This window comes from Schistocerca cancellata, unplaced genomic scaffold, assembly GCF_023864275.1.
Source record: "Schistocerca cancellata isolate TAMUIC-IGC-003103 unplaced genomic scaffold, iqSchCanc2.1 HiC_scaffold_1106, whole genome shotgun sequence".
NCBI lineage: Eukaryota > Metazoa > Arthropoda > Insecta > Orthoptera > Acrididae > Schistocerca > Schistocerca cancellata.
Window position 1 is genome coordinate 5882402 of NW_026047105.1, and position 13442 is coordinate 5895843.

Below are 13442 nucleotides of genomic sequence, written 5' to 3' on the forward strand. Positions count from 1 at the left end.
TGAAAAATAGTAGTTAAACAATTTGAATGACGACAGAGAAGATGTAAATTATATTGACTATGGATTAATAAAGTAATTACTGATTGTCCTTGTATTGCTGCTGCTGCTACTACTAATAATGATAATGATAATAGTAGTAATAACAATACTCGCGATTCTAACATTAGTGACGATCGCAGATAAAAAGTAATCGATAGGTTTGAAAAAATAGATGTTTCCTGACATAGCGAGTTCCGTGGAAAGGAAATTTTCGGAGACTGCAGCACCTTATAATACTGGGAAAGGAGGAAGATATTTTTGCAGAGAATGAGGTACAAGTGTAACGAATGTGTAGAGGGACAATGATAGTCATTACTGTTGTTTCAGTGCATGTGTCTTTATCTGTCTCTTGAAACTGGGGAAGTTATTCGTTTTCTAATACAATGCAGGAGATTATTCCAATGTCTGCTTCCTCCTACCTCCTACTTCAAGTAAGTGGCTCACAGATGGAGTGGGGCAGAAAGGAGTTTTCTCTGATGGGAACGAGTGTTCTTTCCATGTTGTTCGGACAGCTCTTGCCATGTTGTGCAGACAGCTCTTGTATGCACGCAGTCACAATACCTGGGCCAACGGTGGTGAAATGTAATCACTCAGACATCTCAGATATAACGAACACAGCCATTCATGACAACTTCCAGGCAACGTGAGCTTTCTGAGAAAGGCTTTGCAGAACAATTTCGATGAAATAAATAATAGGAAGTATAGATGTCCGTACCAGGTTCTTTTTCATACCAATAGCGAAAGCGTCTTATATTTTTGCAAGTCAAGTAGACATTCTGATGCTGTGTTCTATATTGCAGTTAAGTGGTCAGTCCAATTTAGATTTTCATCTAGTATGACGCCTGTTCACTTTGTTGAGAGAGAGAAGTGAAAGACAGTAGGGATTCCTGATACAATGCCTACAATGGCCAACCAGCACGGCTTGGTTTTTGATCAGGTTAAGCTTTGAATCTGTATTCAGTGGCCATTTCAAAGTGCACGCTGGTCGGTACTGAGATTCTTGAAATTTGCCTTCTGGTTTAACGGTTTTTCACTTAGGTCATCATTGTACATGTGGTATTTATAAGGACAAAATTAATGACATCATTCACATTCAATGGAAAGATTGTAGTACGTAATACCGTACCCTGGGGGGGACACTTCATACTACATATCTTCATTGTGATTTTAGTTCCCGAACATGACGTGTCGCTGGCGAGATGCCGGATGTATGCGAAACCATTGCACTGTACTTCACGAGAAATTTAGACTGCTAAATTGGGCAAGTAAAACGCTGAAGTCAAAAAAGTCTTTGCTGATGTCTAAGAAGCACATAATAGTCGCCTCTTGTGCGTGTCGGTGGCAAGCTTTAGGTCATCTGTTGCCTTTATTAAGGCAGATGTTGTGCCGTAATGTTTACCGAAACCTGACTGGTTTCGCCTAATAAATTGTTTCTACTCGTGGTTACGTACCTTGTTAGGTGGCCGTGGACCATAAATTCTATGACCGTGGACTGTGCAGGAAGAATACAAATAGACTGATAATCAGAGGGTGCTGTTGCAACATGCTTTTTAGGGAGGGGCGTAACTAGTCCACGGGGAAAACACTTATGGTTAAGGAGTGGTTGAAAACATCTTTTATAGTGGGTAGTATGGACTCGGATGTCAACGTCTTCAGTAAATGCTGATCTAATAGGAATGATGACATTTTCGCTAATATTGCAAGTAAAATGCCCTAGAAATTTTCGTGGCTGCGGTGGTTGACCCCCATGAAGTGACCTCTGTTTCGTTTGCGGTTCAATTGTGTTTTAGGTAATGTGAAGTACCGGTTCAGTTCTTCGGGTGGAACAGTGGGATGGAAAGCTTTCTGAAGATAAAACTGATAGCATTTTAAAGCAAAAGTGCCAAGCAAGATAAGTGTAAATTTTTTACGACAATGACAACAGACATTCGAGAATAACTCCATATGGCAATTCTACGGTTCTTGGAATACCTCAATTCCATTTGAATACTGACCAAATAAAACGTAGATGTTTACCTCTGTCTAGTTAAGAGGATTCAAACTTTCAACTTTATTTCGGGAAAAGATTATTGTTCGATTAAATCTACATATTCTCCTAACAACAATAGTTTAAGTATTGATACTGACGTCAATAGGAGATAATGAAGGTGTAGGTAAACGGAGTAAGGTTTGGTAACAGTGTGGGTAAGAAAGCTTTGGTAAGAGAAGGAAGGGAAGGAATAAAAGACAAAATTATAAGAGAAACATGTTCGGAAGTAAGAATGGGAGAGGAGAGAATTACTCTAGAATTTTGCAGTAAAAAACGATAAGAAAGGAGGTATACTTGTAAAAGGACTGGAGAAGTTGGAAGATATTAATCGATCACAATATTAATGCAGTTGGAAGCGAGGGCGATTCGATCCGCTTATTGTGAGTTTTGTAGCTTGGGACTTGACGAGGACACGCTGTAACACGTGACAGTACATTCACAATTGTCCCGAAAGTATTCACACTGCCATGCGTTTTCCTTAGACGTAAATGTACTTGTTTATTGTACGTCACCACATATTTCCAATAACGGCCACGGGAGGCCAAGCACAGTAATGTAGTGGCCGGGTAGCACAGTTGCGTTTCATCGTAAGACGGAGATATTTAAATCAGGTACTGAACTGTGAAACGTTCATAGGCGCTGATAAAGAAATTGCAGGTGAAGGTAATGAATACCACAACAGGCAGGTCTGTTGACAGGAAATCGGTAACTCCATAACGCGCTTTTAAAGATTTTGGACAGACGAATACAGGTACTACCACGGAACTTTGGACTATAGAAGAAATGCTTCAGTTGATCAGCAAAAGAAAAAGTCAAGAACGCTTAAGGAAAGAAAGAAATACAACAATATAAGGAACCTAAAACGATATGGCTACAGGAAAAATATAGAGGAATTTACATTGAATGGTATTTTGGTGAATAGATTCAGCATACTGAAAAAGCACATAGCTAGCGGAAAAATAGCTCAACATGGTCTCAATATTAAGAGGGAGTCCGGAATTATACCATTTAAAGCAGACCATCTCTAAGAGGGGGAGAACCGTCTGCTAACTTCAGAAAAGAAGAAATTTGTGTCGATTTGGATGATGTAGAGGATCAAGTAGTATAGACACTCTGACAGAAGACTGGATGACTTGCAGCCACATACTACATGAGCGAAAGATAAAATTTCTTGGAGAAATATCGCTGGGTCTTCAGAACAGTATCATTCACACAATATAGTAGCTAACACAGATAGACAAAAACAACGGCATTCGTACAATCAGCTTGGTCTCCTATGCATCCAAGTTAGTGGCAAGAATAACATACGAACTTAATGATGAGAAATGAAGAAATCTTGGGCGATAATTTGGGTTTACAGCATAGGTAAAGGCACCAGGGAGGTAACTACGACCTTGCGTTTGGCAATTGGGAGCAAGACGTTAGAAAAAATCGCCACACATTCAAACAGCTTGTCAAAGTATAAAATGCGGTCAGCACCATTAAACACCTAAAGATTAATACAACCTATGCAGAAATACGCCTAAAACACACGTACAAGAGTAATACACAACACGTTCAAGAATCAAGTAGTAATATCAACAATTAAAGCTCGGTATGTCACGCAGCGAGGCAGTCATTTTCCTCTAGCGTTCAACCTGCAAATGGAAGGAGGAATAACGGACATGAAAAAGGTTAATATTCAGCGTGAAAAGATATCAAGGGATTCGCAGATTACTTTGCTATCCTTTGTGTAGGACCTATTAAATGAACAATTAATGAGTGACAAGTACGGATGGAGAGCAAACAAAATAAACACGAAAATGACGGTGTCTGGCAACAAATGACACTAGCTACAAACTTAAACATCAATATCAAGGCCCACGTAGTAGACAATGTGTAAAAATTGTATTACCTTGGAACGAAATTAGCGCACGAGGTCGAAGCAAGGAGGAAATAAGTTTCAGACTAGCACGGGGAAAAGAAAGAGGTCCTAGATATTGGAACTCCAGTATTTCAAACTTTGGAATATATTATTGTGGATGAACATGTGACACCCAGCATTGTATAGAACTGAATCCCAGACTGCCGGAAAAATCGGAGTTTCAGACTATTACGGGGAAAAGCAGGAGGTCCTGGACAATGAAACTCCAGTATTTCAAACTTTGGAACAAATTACTGAGGATGTACATGTGAAGCACAGCATTGTACAGGAATCCCAGACTGTCGGAAAACAGGAGGAAAAAGAAAACAGAACAATTTAAGAGGAATTGTTGCAGAAGGTTGATGAAAAATTAAATGAACAGATACGATAAGAAATGGAGAAGTTCTCCGCAGTATCACCGAGTAGAGGAACAAGATGAAGACAGAGGATGACAGGTCGTATGATGTGGTTCTTGGGAGATCCACTGTCACGGTATCACTGCGATTTTGGCTTACTCCTTACGACTCAGTCATTTTCGCATTAGGTGTTCTTACCTCAAATTGATTCCTTTGTCCTACTCCATCGTCCCTGAACATCAGAGGACGAAAGACTAATGCATCCCAGTCTCACACGCGTTCTTATCCGTGTCCATCGTTTTTGCTCTTCCATTCTTACTTTTTCATCATGGTTCATAACATTGTCAATCTGCCGTCTTCTCCCGAAACATTCACTTGTCTACCTGAGAATGTTGAACATCTTGTACCTCCTTACAGTCTAGAAGTGTTTTTATAGTTTGACTAATTGTGTGAACGTTTCGTGATTCTTCTCTAGTCTTGTTTCCGATATCAAGCGCAACGTCAGGACCACTACTCTGGTCCCTTTACCGTCCTTAAAGTGTACTAGTCGTCATCCAAAAGACTGTCAAGGAAGATTGTGTTGGCTTTTCTGCATGCGTCAGTTTTTGTTATAATTTCTACACATTTTTCCTGCAGCCATTTCGCCTTGTCTTCCTAGAACATCCAATTTACTCAACCCTGAAGTAATTTGTGTTGCTCCATTTCTTCTTTACCTTAACTTGTTCTTCCTTCTTACTTCCGGTAATCAATCAAAGAATTTCTATAGCCGTTTTCAGACATGTTTGTTGCTGTTCATCTGAACCTACAATTGCCATAGTCATTATATGATTATTTACTGCCATACGCAAGTTCGTACCTCAGTGTTTTCCACGTTGATTCTTCCTCATGAATCTCTTAAATTTCATTCTGCACTTCGTCATTGGTAAATTGTGATCAGGTTCATTTCCAGTTCCTAGGTAAGCTTTACAATAAAATAGTGATTTCGCAATCTTTGTCTGTCCATCGTGTAATCAAGCTGCAAACTTCCTGCGTCTCCATGCCTTTTCGAAGTAATGGATCTTGAACAGTGTACTCGCTATTACAACCTGAAAATTACTACGGATCTCTATTACTATTTCTCACCTTTCATGCATCGAACAAAGTGAAACTGAGGGGAAATGCACATCAAGTGTTCAGTCAAACTTCTTCTGTAGAAGGTTTGTTTGAGTACACTGCACATCAAAAAGGAGAAGCTAGAAACACTATTCATCCATGAGCTACGTGGTTTCCAAGCTTGTGTTTGTGTTCGTTTACTGTTAACTCCAGCAAGTGGGCGTTTAGATTAGATTAGATTAGATTAATACTTGTTCCATAGATCATGAATACGACACTTCGCAATGATGTGGAACGTGTCAGCTTAATAAAAGATGTCTGTACAAGATATTACATTACACAAAATATTGCATGACACTAATGTTTAAGTTGCTATTTTTCCCCTCCCTTAATTTGTATCTAAAAATTCAGCCAATGAGTAGAAGGAGTTGTCATCTAGAAATTCTTTTAATTTATTTTTAAATGTTGGTTGGCTGTCTGTCAGGCTTTTGATGCTGTTTGGTAGGTCACCAAAGACTTTTGTCGCATCATAATTTACCCCTTTCTGTGCTAAAGTCATATTTAACCCTGCATAGTGAAGCTCCTCCTTTCTCCTGGTGTTATAGCTATGCACACTGCTATTAGTTTTGAACTGGGTTGGATTATTAACAACAAATTTCATAAGTGAATATATATATACTGTGAGGTTACTGTGAGGATCCCCAGATCCTTAAATAGATATCTGCAGGATGACCGTGGGTGGACACCAGCAATTATTCTGATTACACGTTTTTGAGCAATAGATACTTTTCTACTCAACGATGAATTACCCCAGAACATGATTCCATGCGAAAGCAGTGAATGAAGGTAGGCATACTAAGCTAATTTACTGGGATTCTTATCACTAAAATTTGCAATAACCTTAATAGCATACGTAGCTGAACTCAGACGTTTCAGCAGACCATCAATGTGTTGCTTCCAGTTTAACCTCTCATCAATGGACACACCTCAAATTTTGAAAATTCTACCTTAGCTACAGACTTCGGTTCAAAGTCTATATTTATTACTGGAGTTGTGCCGTTTACTGTACGGAACTGTATATACTGTGTTTTATCAAAATTTAAAGAGAGTCCGTTTGCTGGGAACCACTTAATGATTTTGTGAAAAACATCATTTACAATTACATCACTTAGTTCTTGGTTTTTGGATGTTATTACTATATTTGTATCATCAGCAAAAAGAACTAACTTTGCATCTTCATCAATGTGGAATGGTAAGTCATTAATGTATATCAAGAACTGTAAAGGACCTAACCCTGTGGGACCCCGAACCTGATAGGCCCCCAGTTTGAGGAATGAGCTGTTGTTTTAACATTACATGAACCACTTATTTCAACTTTCTGCGTTCTTTCAGTTAAGTATGAATTAAACCATTTGTGCATTGCCCCTCAAACCATAATGATTTAGCTTATCTAAAAGAATTCCATGATTTATACAGTCAAAGGCCTTTGAGAGATCACAAAAAATACCAAGTGGTGATGTCCGGTTATTCAGAGCATTTAATATTTGATCAATGAAAGCGCATATAGCATTTTCTGTTAAAAAGCCTTTCTGAAAACCAAACTGACATTTTGTTAGTACTTTATTTTTACAAATATGGGAGGCTACTCTTGAATACATTACTTTCTCAAAAATTTTTGACAGAGCTGTCAGAAGAGAGATTGGGCGGTAGTTGTTGACATCTGACGTATCCCCCTTTTTATGCAATGGTTTTACAATGGCATATTTCAGTCTATCATGGAAAACACCCTGCTCCAAAGAGCTATTACATACGTGGCTGAGAATCCTACTTATCTGTGGGGGAACAAGCTCTAAGTCCCTTGCTGGAAATGCCATCAATTCCGTAAGAGCTTTTACTTTTCAGAGAGTTTATTATTTTACTGATTTCAGAGGGAGAGGTAGGTGGAAATACAGTTGTTTCAAACTGCACAGGTATGGCCTCTTCTATTAGTAGCCTTGCGTCTTCTATTGAAGATCTAGATCCTATTTTCTCCACAACATTTAAGAAATGATTATTGAAAATATTTTCAATTTATGATTGTTTGTTAGTTCACTTGTCATTCAGTTTTATGGCACTACAGTCTTCCTGTGCTCTTGGTTGCCCTGTTTCCCTTTCAATAATATTCCAAATTGCTTTAATTTTATTATCAGAGTTACTGATCTCAGACATGATACACATGCTTCTGGACTTTTTAATAACTTTTCTTAGTACCGCACAATAATTCTTGTAATATTGAACAATTTTGGGGTCAGTACTCCCTCTTGCTGTTAGATACAGTTCTCTTTTACAGTTGCAAGATATTCTTATTCCTTTAGTTAGCCAAGGTTTTCTACATGTTTTCCTGGAATTATGTTGAACTATTTTCTTGGGAAAACAATTTTCAAATACCCTTAAAAAGTATCGTAAAATAAGTTATGTTTCAAGTTTGCATCGGGTTCCTTATACTCTTCATCCCGGTCTAGCTGCTGTACACTTTCCCTAAAGATTGCGATATTTATATTGTTAATTGAACGCACTGCTTTGAAATACTGATTTGATATACTGTTATGTTGCCATGGATACCTGCGCTGTGTGTTAGTACAGGAACGTCAATGTCTGCTTTATGTTATGTTTTTACAATGTGATCGTACTTGAAGAGGTCTTGAGGGGAAGAGGTGGATCACCATATAAAAAATAGGGTGCTGTTTAAAAATACGTTCTGGTATTCATATCTTTCTATCGAACAAAGTTAGAAGAGAGGGAGGTTTTTCTTTTTTTTTTTCATCACTCTTCTGACTGGTTTGATGCGGCCCACCACGAATTCCTTTCATGCACCAACATCTTCATCTCAGAAGAGCACTTGCAACCTACATCCTCAATTATTTGCTGCATGTATTCAAGTCTCTGTCTTCCTCTACAGATTTTGTCCTCTAAAGCTCCCTCTAGTACCACGAAAGTTCTTCCCTGATGTCTTAAGAGATTTCGTATCATCCTGTCCCTTCTCCTCGTCAGTGTTTTCCACATATTCCGTTCCTCTCCGATTCTGTTCATAACCTCTTCATTTCCTGTCTTATCAGTCCACCTAACTTTAAACATTCGTTTGCAACACGACATGTCAAATGCTCCGATTCTCTTCTGTTCCGTTTTTCCCACATTCCATGTATCAGTACTGTGCTCCAATCGTACATTTCTCAAATGGAGGCATACGTTTGATACTAGTAGACCTCTGTTGCACATTAATGCCCTTTCTGCTAGTGCTAGTCTGCTTTTGATGTCCTCCTTCCTCCATTCTTCATTGATTATTTTGCCTCCTAGGTAGCAGACTTCCTTAACTTCATCTACTAGTTGACAATCAATTCTGATGTTAAGTTTCTCGTTTTTCTCATTTCTGCTTCTTCTCATTACTTTCGTCTTTCTTCGATTTACTCTTAATTCATATTCTGTTCCCATAAAACGGTACATTGCATTTAGTACATCATATAATTCTTATTCACCTTAACAATAGCAATGACATCAGCGAATCGTATCGTTGATATACTTTCACCCTGAATTTTAATTCCCCTCTTTAAAATTCCTTTTCTTTCTACCATTGTTTCTTAAATGTGCCGGTGGAACAGTAGGGTTAAAGACTGCATCCCTGTCTTATACTCTTTTCAATCACAGCATTTCGTTCATGATCGTCTACTCTTATTATTCCGTCTCGGTTCTTGTACAGTCGTGGACAAAACGAGCGAGACCCCTCGCCTTTTCGTTATGCTGATCCGCACGGCTTTAAAGTCTGCTACACAGCATAACCGGCAAGGCGACGAAGTGCTACCAACATACTATGCACAGGCGTGAAATTGACAAACTATCTGAACTTTTTTAGGCTGTTTTCAATAATTTGTAAGACTATATTAATGCTGATTAGTGTGTTAAATACAACACGTAAAAATAAGACAGAATGAAGGAAGAAACGCTAATTGGTATGACCTGTCCCAATAAAAATGAATTTCAACTTATCGAGAAAACATAACTGTTTTAGGAAGACAAAGAACGCCGGATCGTTACGAATTATCAAAATATTATCCGCTTTCGGACGCGAAACGGTCTGTGTCAACGTTCAGACCAGTCATACTGGATTACCGTTGCTGACCTACCATGAAAGTGTGCAAATTTAGCAATGCGTGAAGATTCATAACGAAATTCAGTTAAAAATCATTCAGTGCCACACTTAAGTCAATTCCATTATTGACAGAAGCGGAAAAAGTAGGCAGTAACATGTATGAAATTCTACAATAGTGTCATATTGACATGCACAGGGCGCCAGTACAGAATAAAGGTAGCGATAAAACGTATTGGGGCCGCGAGAATTTCTTAAAATTGCTTTACTGATATTCTACCGGCCTCCATCGAGATTAGAACCGAAAACAAACCAGACCTTCCTTTCACTACGCTAGCAGACAACCCATGCAAACCTCTATTATTACCCCAGACATGAATAAGCCGGCAATTTCGCAATGAAAATGGTAAAATGAACTACAGATTCTGTTCCATAGAGCTTTCTGGGCTCAAAAACATGAATTTTCTTCCTTTATGTCACCGCTTATGTAATAATCATTCGGGATGTTTATCGAAATAACAAAATACTCTTATTAGAGGGTAAATTTAGTGGGATAATTCTGCACCACCTCAGGAAATAAACGGCTACATAGCTGCCAAACATATTCTACACTGTTTCTAATTCTCCACTAGACTCGCCACAGCCAGAAAACGTTCATTAGCTAAGTGTTTCTTAAGCTAGCTAGCAATGGGAATGTTGGCACTTCTAAAACGCGGTAGCATTAATACTGGGATGTGAACTACCACGTGTATAGGCAAATGGATTCTATTTGCATTCCTGTAAACGTGATTTGGATCGAAAGCGTAGCTACGATTAATATGCTGATGTATCGACTGCAACTAGAACATTTCGAATAAAGAGTAGGGGGTGTTATTTATGCAGCCCTCATCTTCAGTATCTGTCGTAGCTGTTTTCGTTGTTAGGATTTCGTCACCTAAACCGGTAAAAACGGAACCCTACAAGTCTCACTTTCTTGACCGTCTATCGGTCTACCCAAACTTTAAAACCAGTTTACCTCCAGAACGGGTAGACATAATAAGCGGAAATGTATCGCACTTCTTGTGGTAACCGGTCCCTTGGTGGTGTAAAAAAGTGAGCTTCTATGTCAACGCAATCTAAAGATACGGCCGTTTATGAAATAAAAATTTACGTGAAAGGTCAAAAAATGGCTCCAAGAACTATGCGACCAAACTGCTTACGTCATCAGTCCCTAGCCCTATAACTACTTAAACCAACCTAACTTAACACACATCCATGCCCGGGGAAGGATTCGAACTGACGGCGCAAGCAGACGTGCGATCCGCGATATGACGCCGTTGAAAGCACGGCTAACCCGCGCCGGAAAGCTGTTAATATCATCTGATGTTGCTAACAAGTTATTTACTTCTGGTGAATGATTTTCTGCGCAGTTTATTTAAGATAGAATAACTAAAATATATTTGATGTTACGGAAGACGAAGGACGCCTAATTCATTTCCCTCTCTTTACTTATTATGTTACATTCGCAATCTGAGCATACGTATTATCCATAACCACACTTTAGCGCCACACAGATACGTGAATGAAACACATTGGAGTACAGTTTTAGACATAAAAACTGACCGCCGGCCGCCTGCCACAGAGACTAAGTCCGAGTCTATTCACTTAACGTAGCCAATAAAACTGACTGGCCATCTGCACAATCTGGCAACACTGTAAGATACGGAAGCGTTAGGAGGAAGTGTTGTCTACTTCCGAGATGTTCTCGGATTGTGTGAGCCCGTGGTCTAGTGCTAGCCGGCACGGTAGCTCAGCGTGTTCGGTCAGAGAGCCGGTTGGCCTCTGTAATAAAATAACTGAGTGGAAGGATCAACCACCGAACTTGAACAGGATGTCCTGCGACGTCCGCAACGACCAAACACAACGATCAATAATGAACAAAAAGAAAAAAAAAAATAAAAGAAAAAATGGTAATCGTCATGCATTCTAAGCTTATGGTCGCCTGTTCGTGTCCAACTATTTTTTTTACCACATTTCGGTCTAAAGTTATGATTCTGATTGAGCATCGAAGATAATTCGCTTAACATTCTACCCACCAGCAACGACAAGTATTCCAGAAACAATTCCGCAGGACAGCTCGTGGCTGCGCCGCGATCATAACAGCTTCCGTTCGAGCGTTTCCTCACACTGCAGCGGCTACCGGCCACCGGCCAGACGCCACCCGCCGCCTGAAATCCGGCGCCGCCCATGTGAACGCGGCGCCAGCGTTGTCAGTGTATGTATCAACCGTCATTTTCGAATTTGAAGTTCTAGTTATCATCTTGCAGTTAAGCACTGGATTTTGCATACTTGAAAATCATGAACTACAGTTAAGCATTGTAAAATTGAGTCGCAAGTGGAAAAAGGTGTAACATCTGCAACACAACGTTTACTTTTGGTATAACAGAGGGGTGAATGCAGAGGAGGCAGCTAGAAAGATTTGAATTGTGTTTGGAGCGAGTGCTTTTGGTAAAAATACGCCAGAAAAAGATATTCGTGTTTCAACAAAGATCGTTCTGGCATGAATGATTTTCCACATTAAGGAAGTCTCGACTACTGATAGATGTGATAGATTACTATTTAACCATCATGCGATGTTTGCATTCAACAGGCAAAGTTCAGAAGTCTGGTGTAGGAGTACTGCATGCTCTAATTCGAAACAACAAAAATCAATGGAGTGACTATTATTGAACGCCATCAGGTCACTCATCGACCATTCCTATGCAGTACTGTTACTGGTGACGTATTTTGTTGCCTTTATTGTCAACTTCCTAACAAGAAATAAAGGCTGTGCTCCACCAAAAGACGTAAACTCGAGGAAAGAGTAACGTGAACATGATATTTTACATCTGATAATTCCAAAAGTGTGTTTTGGGCTACGAATTCTGCCCCCAGGGTGTGTGCAACACAGCTGGCATTTGTTGCCACAACTGAGACACCTTTCTTTCGCAGTGTAAGAAAATCGAGCAACAAAACTACATCACCTGTGCTACTGTATGATAAAGCACTATGTTGATTTGAGAAAGAAAACAATCCAGGAGATTGATAGAAAAGTCGTCTGTCAGGCACTTGTATTGATAGGGAAGTCCTCTCTCAAGCACTTCTCCCTCTCGTCATATATTTGTAAAATTTTACCTTTCCCGCTCTTGATCGATCAACCGTCAAGGCAATTCATTTCTAGACGGAAATACTCTTAAAACCATTCTGGTTTAATGACATCGTTAGAACCAGTAGGTTTCTACAGGCGTAGAATTTGTAAACAACTTTAGCATTGTCAGATCGTTTTAGATATCGTGAAAGAAAATTCTGCTGCTGATTAATTTCTCTTTGATAATTACTGTTGCGTTTAGTAAACTAATGGAAAATGCAATTAAAATATTCACTGTACTAATACAAATTAAATTCAGCTTCCTACAGAAACATCACGACGGCAGTCTATCTTAATAAAGCATTAAGTGTCTGTGAGACGATCGAACCTATTTTAACACGAATTAGTAGGATATTACCAACTTTTGACTTCGAAAAGATCTGTATTTATTTCATTTCCTGTACCATTCGCAAGTATTATGAAAATGTGACATTTCATAGGTAAAATTATGTATTCACAACAACAAAAAATATGTCGGCAGAAAACAAAAGTGGCATTATGAATTTGGCAGTACCGTAAGGTTTCCGCTCTGACACTAAGAGTTACTGAAAGTAGCAAGACGAATTTTGCTCGAGCGTTGTCTTACGATTCCCTTATTGAGTTTTTATCAGCCTGCTTGTAGCTGTGCTACAAAAGAATTAAAAATCTGGCTTTCAGCGAGTCGTGAATGGCGAACGAAAGCAGCTTGCACCTGTTAGCTAAGCATGTTACCTGGGAACTGGTTTTTTCCTAAACTG